General features: G+C 36.0%; 1 pseudogene; it reads left to right on the forward strand.

The window, feature by feature from the left end:
• The first annotated feature begins 7,779 nt into the window (after window positions 1–7,779).
• LOC136827903 (rhodopsin-like) lies at window positions 7,780–10,720 on the forward strand (annotated as a pseudogene).
• Window positions 10,721–15,893: the final 5,173 nt, after the last annotated feature.

Genomic DNA, 15,893 nt, shown 5'->3' on the forward strand with positions numbered 1-15,893 from the left:
GAAAAACTTGAGAATGCTCCATATCGAAGACTTACTAGTCTGTTGTGATTATGAAATGATCTCGACAGCTCTAAAATCATTTGGAACTGTTGTAGAAATCAGGATTAACTTTATTGATATTAAATCTAAATGATGAGGCTCTAAAGGTTAGTAGTATGATAAGTGCCATACAAATAGGTCAAGCTACAGTACGGGGAGTCTTAACAGACAAAGTTCCCAAGGACATGGAGGTTTATGTGCCATGTGAATGGGCTCAGGATAAACCAGAGAGAAAGCAGAATACAGAAATAAGAACTCCTAAACCTCCTATGTGGGTGTTAGGTTCAGCCAAGGAGGAAAATTATAACTACTATAAATTTTGCAGGTTTCTTCAGAAAAAGGTGGGAGGAATAGAGAGCGGTGATATTTCTCATTTTGGGAAGAACACCGTTCTTATTCATGCCAAATCCACAACCCAAGCATATATGTTGACCTTGTTGGACATAAAAAATGATGAAATGATTATGAAGATCAAGCCCCACTTAAGCTTTAGTTATAGGAGAGGAGTACTATTTGACAAAGACCTTTATGACATGACAGAAGAAGAAATTCTAGAAATGAGTCCCACTTCATTTTAACCTTTGTAGACTATGAAGTACCTTTCTCATGTCATATTTGAGAATGAAAGGGTATGAGTACGTCCTTTCCAGCAAAGACCAATGCAATGCTGTCATTGCTTTGAGTTTGGCAATCCATCAAAAAACTGCAAAAATGCTAAAATTTGTATAAAGTTAAGTATACCTTAGTTTAACCAGACCATTGAGATGATTAACAGCTCTAATAGGGCTGGCCCAAAGGATTAGACTTATTTTATGTGGATAAGAACCAATTGGTTGCCTAGCAACGGGACCTACAGCTTATTGTGGAATCCGAACCACATTATACCGATAAATGAATTTCTATCACCAGAAATAAATTCCTCTAGTTCTTCATTGGCTGGCCGGAGACTTGAACGCGAACGCGGGCCCAGCAGAGTGCTAGCCGAGAAACTGCTCTGATGTCCATCATGGTGATGAATGTAATAGAAAAGCAAAATGTGTTAATTGTCAACTGGAACATAAATCCAATAACAAAAATTGTGAAATTACAAATTTGAACTGTTTGCACTAAATAAAGCCAATGCAGAGCATATAAGTATTGGTTTTGCAAAAAGACAATTATGACAACAACCTAGGAGCTATGCTCAAGTTCTTAAGCCACTACCCCCATCTACCACTAGGGGTGCAGTGGCAGCACCCTCTAATGTAGCAGGTGCATCAACCCCTGTGGTAGTGGCCCAGCCATCTGGGTCAGGTACTCGGCCTGTTGAGGCTAGAGCACAAGCCTCCAAGGAGAATAAGATGGCACTTAACCCAACCACCTTGGAATTGTCTCAGGCAGAGACTGCCTGATTTAATGGAGACTGAGGAGCAAAAGCAACAAAAGAGGAGACGTTCCCCCTCATCCTCTCCTTCAATTAAATATGCATCACTTAGTAACAGATACGAAGTACTAAGCTCGATGCAAGAACCCCAGCCTGAATTTAAACAAACTGACAAGAAAGGGAAACAAAATGACACCAGTAAATCAACAGATAATAAACCAGACCTGGCAAGACCAGTCCTTTCCAAATCATCTCTTGATAATTCTCGTGAACAAAGGAGAGTAAATGAAAAGGCTCCATTCAAAGGGCCTTCCACCAAGCCCAAAAAATAGTTTTCATGTCAATACTACAATGGAACTGTAGAGGCCTTAGGGCTCAAAGTGAAGAGCTGAAGGTACTGCTCCATGGCCATAGCCCAGGTATTGTGTGTCTCCAGGAAACTAAGCTTGGAAGCACGCAATATAATCCTGGTTAAACTACAGCATATATAATTCTCCACCACCAATCAGAGATGGAGCTAAGGAGGTGCAGCAGTTATTGTGCATAAACCATTGCAACACTCCTTGCAATCAATTAATACACATCTCCAAGCTGTAGCAGTAACTTTCATCTTAGACAAGCAAATTACTGTTTGCTCCATCTATCTTCCACCTGATTTGGATTTCACTTATAATGGTATTCATTTACTGATCAATCCGCTTCCTACTCCTTTCCTCCTCCTTGGTGATTTTAATGCTCACAACCCCTTATGGGGTGGGAACAAGACAAATGCCAAGGGTAGGATGCTGGAGGATATTATGGATGACCATAATATCACTATACTCAATAATGGAACCATGACTTACCACAACATCTACTCCAATACTTAATCTGCTTTCGATCTGAGCTTTTGCTCATCTAGTATTCACATTGATTATGAATGGTCAGTAAATGAATATCCAAATGGGAGTGACCACTTCCCAATTCATAAAAAAACAACTAAGAATCAGCCCTCTGAGTCACCTCCCAAATGGGAGTTAGATGAAGCAGACTGGAAGAAATTTAGTGAGTCTTCTCATGGATAAGAATGTTAAATCATTTTCATCTCTCTCAGAGGCATATAATTACTTCAGTGACACCACCATCAACAGCGCAACGGTCTCTGTTTCAACAGCAAAAGGGAAACCCTCTAGACCAGCAGTTTCTTGGTGGAACAAAACCTACAGTAGTATGAGAAAGATCACTAGAAAATGCTATAAAAAGTACAAGAGGAGTGGAACTGCCCAAGCCAAAGTTGCTTACCAACGTGCTGTGGCCAAGCAAAATAAATATTTTAAAAAAGCAAAAAGAGTCATGGATGTGTTACATTAATGGCATTAGGTCAAAAAAAAAAAAACATCCAGAATGATTTGGAAGAAAATTAAAAACTAAATGGCAAGTTTGGCGCTGAACCTCTGCCTAAATATAAATGATGACCTAATCACCCACCCAGAGATGGTCACAGAAAAATTAGGAGAACATTTCTCGAGAATATCAAGTAGTGAGAACTATTCTGTAGAATTCCAAGACATTAGAAATGCCCAGATTTCTCCTGATTTAAGTGAAAATAATTTTGAACCATATAATGCAAAATTTACACTGCAGGAACTCAAAGATGCCTTGCAGAATACCAAACCGATCACCCCTTGGTGAAGATAAAATACCCTATGAGATGCTGAAACATCTCCCAGAAAAGTCAAAGAAATTTCTTTAGATATAATAAATGGAATCTGGGAAACTGGTAGTATTCCTAAGAGTTGGAAATTATCATTAATCCTTCCTATGAAGAAACCAAACAAGGATCCTGCTTTACCCAGCAGTTGCAGACCAATAGCTCTTCCCAGCTGTGTTTGTAAGCTGATGGAAAAGATGATTAAAACCAGACTTGTATGGCACTTAGAAACAATAAATTGCTTTCTCCATTCCAGTTTAGCTTTAGGAAAACTAGATCTACTTTAGATCCCTTGCTCAGGCTCTCAAAACAAATACAACAAGGCTTTGCTAAACAGAGCCATACAATAGGAGTTTTCTTTGATTTGGAAAAGGCATATGACACCACATGGAGTTATGGTATTATAAAAAAAGTTGTATAAGATGGGCATCAAAGGAAAAATGATCAGATTTATAAAATCGGTTTTTATCAGAAAGATATATAAAGGCAAGAGTTGGGAATCATGTGTCACGTCCTTTCTTACAAGAAGAGGGAATTCCTCAGGGTAGTGTCCTTAGTGTCACCCTTTTTGCTGTCGCCATTAATGGAGTATTAGAAAAGACATCATCAACAGTAAAAGGCTCTTTATTTGTAGATGATTTGGCTCTGTATTGCACAGGTTCATGCAAAGAACCATCGATAAAGTAAGCAAGTGGGCTGATGAGCAAGGGTTTCGATTTTCCGATTCTAAAACTGTCGCTGTTCGGTTCTGAAGACGCCTGAACTAAGGAAGCCATTCTGTCTCTTACCTTAAGTGGAATTATTTCACCATATTCTACTAAAGTAAATTTTTTAGGAATGGTCTTTGATGAAAAGCTCACTTGGAATAATCGTATTGATCAGTCAAAAGTGAAAGTGAAGAGATCACTAAATATTTTAAAAGTAGAATCTAATTTTAATTGGGGTGCTGATAAGAAATGGTTGTTAAGGGTTTATAATGCAATATGTTTATCTAAGTTAGACTATGGCTGCCAAGTATACTCATATGCTTCAAAGACTAAACTTACGGAACTGGACGCTGTGCATAATACGCGGCTAAGGATCTGCACTGGAGCTTTTAGAACTTCACCGATTGAAAGTATTTATATAGACTCCCATCAGCTACCACTGGGGTTGAGGTGGCATGAGCTAGGTCTGAGACACGCCATGCGGCTGAAAAGCTCAGAGGAGAATACTTCTTTTGAGATCTTAAAACAGTGAGACTCAAGTCTTTTTGGGTTTAGATCTTCAATACCATTTCAAATAAGACAGCTGGGTGAACTGGAGGATGAAAGTATAAAAACGCAGAAGATTCTACAAGTTAAACATCCTGCTATCCCTCGATGGTTTATTCCAGTAATAGATGTCTGCATTAAAGAGACAAAGAAGAAAGATCGTCTGGAAGGAGAAGTCAGAAACAAGCTTTTGGAGCATGATGAGAGGCATCTAAATGACAGGAAAATCTATGCTGACGGATCAAAATCGGAAGATGGAGTAGGATGTGCAGTGGTGTGTGAGGGGGAAACATATATAAAAAGGTTATCAGACTCCTTATCCATATTCACTGCTGAAGCAACAGCCATAGCTGACGCTTTAAATCTTGCATCTGATAAGAAATTTAAATCTACAGTAATATATAGTGACTCAAGGAGCGTTTTAGAAGTCCTAAAGAAGTTTAAACCCTACCCATCCCTTAATTCAAAAGGCTCAGGAATGGCTTTTTTATCTTTCTTTTTGCCACAAATCAGTAAAGTTTTGTTGGACTCCTGGGCACACTGGTCTAGAAGGGAACGAACTGGCTGATAGTAAAGCAAAGGATGCTGCAAGATGTGATTTCTTAACTAAGGTGCCATGTTTGGATATGCGCCCAGTTATCAGACGATATGTTCGTGCAAAATGGCAGCAGAGATGGACTTCCTCCATTTTATCCACAAATAGGAAGCACAGAAACATTATAAAAAGTATCGATTTTTGGAGTTCGGGTTTTAATCGTAACAGAAGATTTGAGATCATCCTAACATGGCTTAGGATTGGCCATACTCGCTTCACTCATAGTTATATTTTAAAGGGAGCCAGTGCCCCAGTTTGTGCTCACTGTGGTGGTCAGCTATCCGTCGAGCACATGCTGGTGCACTGTCCTAAATTTAATCGCCTTAGGGCGAAGTGCTTACTAACCGGGAGGACTATTTTAGAAATTTTAAACGATGACGTTGGGGTAGAAAACCTTATGGGTTATCTGAAAGAATCTGGTTATTTTAATGAGAGATGATCTTGGTATTTTTAATAAAGATTTTAGTCATGTTTATTTTATATACTACTATATATTTTGAATATAAAAGTTTAATATATATTTATTTTTTGTTGGTTCTATCCAGTATCATTCTTCGTTTTTTACGTTCATATTTTAACACTGAATTTTACTAGTATGTCATCATTCACTATTCATTATCAATCATATCATTAATTTATATATTTCACCTTCATTACGGCGCTGAATAATCCTGATGGGTTCCGGCGCTTGGTCTTCAAGGCCTAAATTTCATAATCAATCAATCAATCCACCTCCTGTACCAATTAGAGCTAGGGGATTGTTTGAGTCGCTGAATATAAATATACATTACCTTTAACAGCAAAAATGACCTCCACCTTGGACAATGAATAAAATGAGAATTTGTACACGCTTAAAATATTTATCAAAAACTTATTCACATACCACAGAACACCATAGACAACATACAGTACAACATAATCCGAAAAGGTCCATATTACGCAATATACGCCGACGGATCTAAGTCACAGTAAGGAGTGGGATATGCTGCAGAGTCCCAGGACAAAACGTATCAGTTCTCTCTACCTGATAGTACCTCCGTATTTACCGCTGAGTTATGTGACACAGCATCAGCCATAAAAATAATTAAAGCGGCTCCAGAAGCACTATAGAAGCCATTCAAAGTTACAATCCAAAAAATAACATTGAACAACAATTTAAGTTTTCACTCTATTTCCTGTGTAATAATGGAAAAATATTGAATTATGTTGGATCCTTGCCCATGTAGGGATTAAAGGAAATGAAGAGGCCGATAAAACAGCTAAAAAAGCGGTCCACATGACAAAAGCTAATGTAAACATCGTCATTAGTGACTATATAAGATATATAAAAACAATCATTGTAAGTAAATGGCAAAATGAAGAACTGGAAAATAATAAATTAAAACAGATAAAATCCAGTGTTGGAAAACGGAGTTCATCTTATCAGAGAGAGCCATACAAGTAATTCTGACCCGTCTTCGAATAGGCCATACTCTTTTGACACGTGGAAGCTTACTGAACAGTCCACGTGGCTTTCATCCTGAATGCGCAGAGTGCAAAATGTCGATAAAAGTCAAGCATGTATTGTGTGAAAGTCCAAAATATACCATGCAGCGATTAGCAAAGTTTCGAAGTAGATCAATGAAGGAAATTTTGTTAGAATTTTCTACAGTTTCAGTAATTCCAGTTTTAATGTTACCGATAAACTGTTATTTTATTAATAAAGTATAAAAAATAAGTAAATAATAAAAATACAAAAACCCTCAAGGAGTCTAATGAATTTTAAAACAACTAATTTTTTAAATGTTACCTAACTTATTCTGAATTTTAATATACCTTTTAAGTGAGCATATATGAAAACATGAGTATTAATGTATTTATTGTGTGAGTGTGTTCCAGTATGAGAGCGCATGCCTTTGTGCAGTTTTTAATTTAATTTCCAATCATTCATCATCATACCGAATGACCTATTTGGTCCTAGTGCTAGGCCTCTGGACTAAACCTGGCATTTCATCCAAATCATTCGGGCCAGCCCTATGAGCTGATAGTCAGGTCAGTGGTCTGGTTAAACTGTTTTAATAATAATGAATAATACAATATATTATATATTTATATAATATATATATATATATATATATATATATATATATATATATATATATATATATATATATATATATATATATATATATATATATATATATATATATATATAGTATAGTAGATTCTACATACATACATACATACATATATATATATATATATATATATATATATATATATATATATATATATATATATATATATATATGTATGTATATATATATATATATATATATATGTATATATATTATATATATATATATATATATATATATATATATATATATATATAGTATCAAAGAGCAAAAGTAGTAGACAGCCAGTGGTATACATTATGTATAGATGAATACATTTCCATATCACCTTATAATATATATATATATATATATATATATATATATATATATATATATATATATATTTATATATATATATATATATATATATATATATATATATATATATAGATATATATATATATATATATATATATATATATATATATATATATATATATATATATATATATATACTACCGTATATATAAATACACACACATGCATAAATAGGCGTGTGTGCGTGTACTACAAACATGTAATTACTACAAAAATGTAATTACAACCCTTAATCCATTTCATTACACATTCACTTGCGTACAATTTTTCCTTCCAACTCGGTCATTTTTCCTGGTCGAAATACAAACTTGGGAGGGTGTTAGCAAATGCTTGGCTTTCCTGAGCTTGTTTACAAATTATCCGGTTAAATGATTCGCATACCTCCGCCGAAGAAGTATAAAAGCGGCTTTGTCGTCGAGAAAGCCAACACAGCAAGGCAGCATCTCGAACAGAACAGATCTGTCGTTCGTGCAACTGCCTATCTTGTTTTTCAACTGCATCATATCTTCTTGATAAGGTAAGGAAGAAATAAACGACGAAGAGCAGATCACGAGAGCAAGAATTTCATTAAATTCTTCCTCTGTACTTCATCATTGTTTCTTCCTTTTATTCGTTCGATGTATTTCTCCCGTTCTTAGCCTGCTACTTCGTTATGTCCGTTAACCCATAAGGTTTCCCTCCTATTTTGCCTACTGGGAAACACCTTTCCTCTCGTAAATTTTTCTTCACTTCCAAACCTCTTTGCAATAATGTCATTTGTTTCTCTCTGGTATCAATATTCCCGTTGCTTCATTCCCTTTAATGATGGCTAGAAATTCAAATTTCGTTCCTATAACTTATAATGCGTGCAGCCAATGATTTAGTGTTTTATTTACGACACTGAAAACTATATTCCACCTTGCGTACAAGTAATCTTTGCTAATCGTTTGGCCGAATGCCATCCTGCTGGGTGAACTCCTCTTTGTCATGATCATTTTTAAGAGAAAACCAGCAAACTGATGTTGAACTTCACCCTCCTGTTGCAACTCAATTCTTATCTCATGTTTGTGCAAATAATTATTGTTGAGCGAAATCAATTTTCTTGAACGTTTGGAAAAACAATATATTGAAGAAGTCTAACATTTAGGGTATACTGAATGCCATTTCCTGCGCTTTTGGAAAGGTTGAAAATTTTATCATATGCACAAACTAAGGGGAAAGATTAAAATTTGCAATGCCATCCATTACTTTATCTGAGAATCTACCATACAAACATCTATTGTGAAAACTAGTGGGTATCCAGTCATTATTCGATTCATTTTGAGAGTTGTAATTATAGACTAGCTAAAAGACAAATTCATCTACATTCTTCGCAATATTTTTATAACCAAAAATAGACTTAATTCTATTCTGTGCTCAACTTGAAATATTATGAACTAAATTTGTAATGATGTGTATAGATGCATTTTCTTAATTGCAGATGAGTTACTGGGATGATCCTTCACTGATGGCAGGTAGTGTCCTGCCATCCACGAACCCTTACGGGAACTACACCGTAGTCGACACGGTGCCCCGACATCTCCTTCATTTAGTTGACAACCACTGGTACCAGTTTCCTCCTATGAACCCTCTCTGGTATAACCTAATTGCTGTTTGGATGGTTATTATGGGCCTCCTCGCCATGGGCGGCAACTTCGTCGTTATCTGGGTCTTCATGAACACCAAGTCTCTCAGGACTCCCTCTAACATGTTTGTTGTGAATTTGGCTTTCTCTGACTTTGGTATGATGTTAACCATGTGCCTAGCACCAATTTTAGTTAACTGCTATTACCAGACATGGGCTTTCAGTGACATGGCTTGCCAGATTTATGGTATGCTGGGGTCAAGCTTTGGAACTATATCTATTTGGACAATGATCTTCATTACTTTGGATCGTTACAATGTCATTGTTAAGGGTCTCTCTGCAGCAGCACCTTTGACCGCCAATGGCGCTTTGCTGAGGATTGCCTTTGTATGGGGACAAACATTCTTCTGGGGTGTTCTTCCTCTGTTTGGCTTCTGTAGATACGTTCCTGAGGGTAACATGACAGCCTGCAGCACTGATTATCTCTCTGAAGAGTTCTGGAGTCAGTTATACCTGTACTTCTATGCATTTGATTGCTATATCTTCCCTCTCTTGTTAATCATCTATTGCTATGCATTCATCATGAAAGCTGTCGCCACTCACGAGAAACAGATGCGTGAACAGGCCAAGAAGATGGGAGTGAAGTCCCTGAGAAATGACCCAGAGAGCAAGAAGACTTCAAACGAGTGCCGTCTCACAAAGATCGCCCTTACAACTGTGTCCCTATGGTTTATTGCATGGACTCCTACTTCCTCATCAATATGGCAGGTCTCTTACACAAGCCTGGTCACTCCTCTGTTTTCAATCTGGGGTTCTGTCTTCGCCAAGGCCAATGCTGTATACAACCCTATTGTTTATGCTATCAGCCATCCTAAATACAGAGCTGCTATGGAAAACAAGTTACCTTGCCTCTCATGTGCTACTGAGAGGGACGACGTTGCCAGTTCTACCGGTGATGCGGCAACGGTTTGCATCAGCCGACGAAAAGGCTTGAGTATTTTGAGCGTCCTGTCATATATGGTACGATCAGGAGAACTTTCCACCCATTCAAGACCAAAACGATGGCAACGACAGAATTCAATTCTGATTTTTTTTTGTCAATTTGTATTACTGAATAAATTCTTTGCACTTACAAAAATATTAAATGGTTTCCACTTTTTTCCTATCTTGCTCGGACTGTGAAGTATAAGAGTGTATATGAAAGGGGAAAGGCAAATTAACAATAAATTCTGCAAGAATGATAATGCAGTAGAAGATTAATGTAATTGCCAATGAAGCTTTGCATAATCATTCTTACTTTATTTACTTCAACTGTAAACTCTTATCGTAACTTTCAGCTACTTACATGGAAATTATAATTTTGACACAAAAGGTGTTATCTATTCTGCAGTTTTATAAAAAAAAAAAAAATAAACTCAGCCGGGAGTGGGTCATACGGAACCCTAAATAGTTCTGCTTTTAGTACCATATGGAATAACTTCTCAGTAGTTAAAGTCCCTGTTGTCTTTATTCATAAAGATTCATAATTTATAACAACTGATTTTAAAGATGGGATCAAACATTTAGTAAAACAATATTATTAGAATATTGGCCTAGCTGTACTATACTATGAAATATCTTGAAGGATGTTACAGACCTCGAACTGAAAATAAGGACTGTTAAAGTCTTTATACTACTTTTTAATAATATCTGTTGTGTTTGTTGTAGTATATGTATACCTGTATCTTTGTGTATATAACTATTAGCAATGTCTACATGTATCTCGTGTAAAATTTTATATACCACCTTTTATTTCCAATTCAATTTCTAGTAATGTATTTAGTCTATAACTTCTTTAAACACAAAAAATAAGAATAAGCATATATATATATATATATATATATATATATATATATATATATATATATATATATATATATATATATATATATATATATATATATATATATATATATATATAAATATATATAATTATATATATATATATATATATATATATATATATATATATATATATATATATATATATATAATATATATATATATATATATATATATATATATATATATATATATATATATATATATATATATATATATATATATATATATATATATATATATATATATATATATATATTTATATATATATATATATATATATATATATATATATATATATATATATATATATATATATATATATATATATATATATTAAATACAGGTGCAGCTGTCGTGGTTGAGGATAGCTCTAAACTATGCCTTTGGAAACATCAACTGACTAGGGGGGCCTACGCTCCAGGGATCAGAATGTAATGCTTTAGTAAAATTAACATCTCCTTATCATTCAAAGAAGGATTCAAGGTAACCTTAGGGAGATTTCAGAAGGGAATGCATATGAGAACAGGAGAACAGGTGGGAAATTCAAGCAAAAGGCAAAAAATGGTGAGGCCAGACAAACAACTTCCAATCACTTGACCTTGGTCTGTGGACAAGACTTGGGTAGATTAGGGCCTGTTCTCGTAGCTGGAATATCCATGGAAGCAGTGTCGTGTACAGTTCCCCACCATAGAAGGATCAGATGAGAAGTAGAAGGGTGCTTCATGATCACATAGTCATCAGAGTGCAGAGTCCAAGGTGGTTTGATAAGGACCACCTTCAGAGTGACAGCATTACAGGATACTCAACAGGGAAACGTCGTAGCGTGCACTAGGAAAGGATGTCCTGTCGTGCCAGCATTTATACCATATTTTCGTTGACAGTGGTCGTGTTTTCACAGTTCCTTCTTAACGAGGTCATTTATTGTTCTCTTCTCAGGGCATGCAGATAATCTCGTCAGGTACCTGAAAGGTAATTGAGAGCCGACCAGTAAAAGGTTCGAGGAATAGAGATAACAGTAGTGAGATGATTAGACTCGATAGGCGAAGTTATGAGGGCCGAGATGCAGGTGTGGGACAGGTCAAGGAAGTGACCCACAGTAGTGGTTGCAGGTAACAAGGTGGGGAGAATTTCTCTATGAATAGATCTCAGGGAAATTGACTGGTGAATGTTTAACAATATGTGGAGGGTATGAAGTCTCAAAGGGATTTTCTTTAATATGCGAGAAGGGTTACTAACTTCCCTTTGAGTGAAGATGATCAGCTTTGGCCAAGTGCTTTTAATTACTTTGGGAATGTTTTCAAATTACCTGCTCATATGATACCTGACAGTCATAGGGACTAAGGGAGTGGTATGGGAAATGTCAGTTAGCTTTTTGCAAACATCTTGTAGTTCCATCATATCTCACAGTTAAAGGGGTAAGTCAAATGAAATGTTAGCAATTCGAGCGCTGCTGAGTTGGGTAAAATTCACTGGTATGTTAGGTCTTAGTCACCTGCCTGGGAAAAATCTCAGGTACATAGTACTGAAGTTCCAGTTCCTTTTATGACATTTGCATCCAAATTGCTAATGCCCTGGACTCTCACTCGAAAGTCAGGGGTTTGGTCCCGTGGTGAGTCAGAAATTTATTTCTGTGAAACACTTTTCCATGTGTTCATTTCCATCATGTCTTACAGGGAAAGGAGGAAGTCGAATGAAATGTTAGCAATTCGAGAACTGATGGGTCGGGGAGTTGGGTAAAATTGGCTGGTATGTTAGGCCTTAGTCGCCTGCCAGGGAGAAACCTCAGGTAAGTAGTACTTAGGTTCCGACTCCTTTTATGACCTTTGCATCTGAATTGCTAATGCCCTGGGCTCTCACTCGAAAGACAAGGGTTCAGTTCCGTGGTGAGTCAAATTGTATGTACACACACACACACACACACACACACATTATATATATATATATATATATATATATATATATATATATATATATATATATATATATATATATATATATATATATATATATATATATATATATATATATATATATTATATATATATATATATAAAAAAAATATAGAAGGAGTACCAATATATTATATATATATTTCAATATATTATATATATATATAATGCTAAAAAATATATATGCTAGCCAATATCTAACAAATAGAAACAGTAAAGCTGAAAAATGTTTCAAATACATTTTCAAGTATAATGCCGGTTAATATCTAAGTCCAAGGTAAACATAACAGCTCAGAAAATGTAAACACAAATATCCAAGATCTCTTTAAAAACAAATCCAGCAGGTATAGAACAGTAACAGGTGATTAAAAAAGAAACAATCTTACAAATCTCAGTAACACACGTAATATTTAATAAAAGCAGATTCAATAACATTTCTACGAGTTATATTGTTACAATATCAAACAACTTTTGCCCCCTCCCACTGAGCCATATGATTAAGATTATTAATGTGTAAAAAATAATGCATTGGACATTTGTCCTGTTCTCACACTATATATGTGTTGTTTAATTCTTGTCTCCAGTCCCTTCCCAGATTGTCCTATATAACAACACTTGCAATTCATGCAAGAACCTCCGTAAATGCAGCCCTGAGAAACTCTGGGAGAATTCCTTATTAAGATTTTTTCAAGGTGTTTGAAAATTTAAAAACAACATTAATATTCAAATTCTTGCAAAAATTTGGAACCCTACATAGAAGATCACTATATGGGAAAATAAGTACATTTTGATTGTTAAAAACCGCTCTGGTAGTTACTGAATAAAAAAAGTTTTTTGTGCTTTTTGCAAAGCACATTCAACAGTAATGAATGAGTGAAAGAGGAAATTCTCACTGATATATTCGTCAATAAATAAGTTTACAGGAATACTACAGGCTCATGAGGAATATCCTACTCAGTTAAAGAATTAAAGGTTTATTACTTTCAAAAAATGCAGTGAGGTGCATGGGCGTATGGATAAAATATTAGTGAGCAAAAGAAGGGATTTATATATGAGCGCTGTGTTTGCATTTTTTTTTATAACAATGGAATTTCTAATGGAACTCACAAATCAAAGATGGCGGACTGTTAGGGATGGGCCCACGTGGCCTGGAATTGAAGATTCCGCGCCGGAATTACTATTCTTTCGTCTTGAGAGCGGAAATATAGATTCCTAAATACTTCCTAGCTTTTCCTATCAATCAAGGAGAGAGAGAGAGAGAGAGAGAGAGAGAGAGAGAGAGAGAGAGAGAGAGAGAGAGAGTGAGAGAGATGAATCCAGCGATGCAAAACAGCTGGAGTCTAAGCCTTGGTGGTCACCTACAGTGTGTGCCTATCTGGGAATTCTGGTCTTTCAAATTTTCTTTAACATGTGGATGAAGGAATAGGAGCTCTATTCCTTTTTCTTAACTTTTTGACTGAGTTGCTCCCTAGTTTCCTATTCTTAAAACATGCAGCTAACATGCAATAACACAAAAATCTCATGGAATTGTTAATACGCTCTCTCTCTCATGAACTAATTTGGCATGCACGTGGTCTGTCAATTACCTAACACTGATTGCAGTCACTTTTCACACCTAGCGTAAACCTAAACAAAATATTTCAATATGTACTTACACTGTGGACCTGGCTCTTCTCATGTGCTTAAAATGGAGGGGGTATGATACCATCGTCATCTCTAATTATGCAGACCAGCTAGCAGTTGCTATTCCGCTGATAATTACAAAGCAATGCGCCATTTGCTACAAATATCCGAGGGCTACTTACGTGATTCTGGGCAGCAACGGATGAACGCAGGGAGTTCCTTATATTTATTACACATCTGACTCAATATTAGGCAATTCGTAGAAAAACACGGGAAAATCTATGGCTTAGGACTTCTTCATGTGAGGGAAACATTACATAAACTCAAGGGTTCTCTTAACATATATATATATGGTGATCTGAGTTAAGAGGTCTACCTTAAATTTTTACAAAACAGACACAGATCAGAAGAATGACAAATTACTGGACAGGTAATAATAAGGGCCTGCTAAATGAATGAATCCTACACAGAATAAATATTCTACGCCGATGATGTCTTCATAACAGGAAACATCGCAGTGTGGGTAGAAGGGGGACTGCTCATGGATAGAGCCAAGTGGTTCCACAGTCGAAGCCTATCTGCAATGCAAGATGGTTACTTACAAGAATAATAAGACACTGAAAGGGAACTGAGAAAAATGCACATATGGTGCCAAATAACTCAATTCAATGCTAAATGCATAATTACATTAACACTTAATGCTCCAACACTAATCACTGAAGGTGATCTCACAATGCAAAATAAATGAAAAATCAGACAGAGAAATAACAGGGATCATGACTGACTAAGAAACCTTATTCCAGTACATTACCTTCATCAAGATGATGGTGTCCTCGTTCGATAGGGTGCAGGCAATGGAGGAAGGAATTAAAATGCCGCTACAAAAGTATACTAGTTCTAATCTCGGGGTCAAATATGTGGGAAGTTCGATGGTCAGGCAAGGTTAGGAACATCTGTCCTGGCTGGTGTTCTGAGCACTTCTCTCTCTCGATTTCTTTTGCATCATCTATAAATAACCTTCGGAGATTACGCCGTCGCATCTTCGCACATAGCACAAAGATCAATCTTCGTCATGTTTTCTATAATGACCACATGGCATCAGTCAAGCTCGTGGAGGGTTAAAAGGGCATGACTTTCTCTTTTCTTGCTCCTCCCTTGTTGCTGTTTGATACCACGAAGGTACGACGGTCACCTTGGAACAAGGCCTTAGGCAGTCATTTTGAACAGAGAGAAGGGTTAGGCTTAGCCATTTTGGGGAATGAAGGAGAGTTATCAAGGGGTGAGTGGAAACCCATAGTTCTAAGAATTAAAACAATTTAAATTAATTTTATTTCTATTCCTGCTATGTTATAGACGTCGCAATGTATACATAAATTATTGTGAATGAATGAATGATTTTGAGTTATCTGGCATCGTG

The sequence above is a fragment of the Macrobrachium rosenbergii genome, chromosome 42 (genome assembly GCF_040412425.1).
Source record: "Macrobrachium rosenbergii isolate ZJJX-2024 chromosome 42, ASM4041242v1, whole genome shotgun sequence".
Classification (NCBI taxonomy): Eukaryota; Metazoa; Arthropoda; class Malacostraca; order Decapoda; family Palaemonidae; genus Macrobrachium; species Macrobrachium rosenbergii.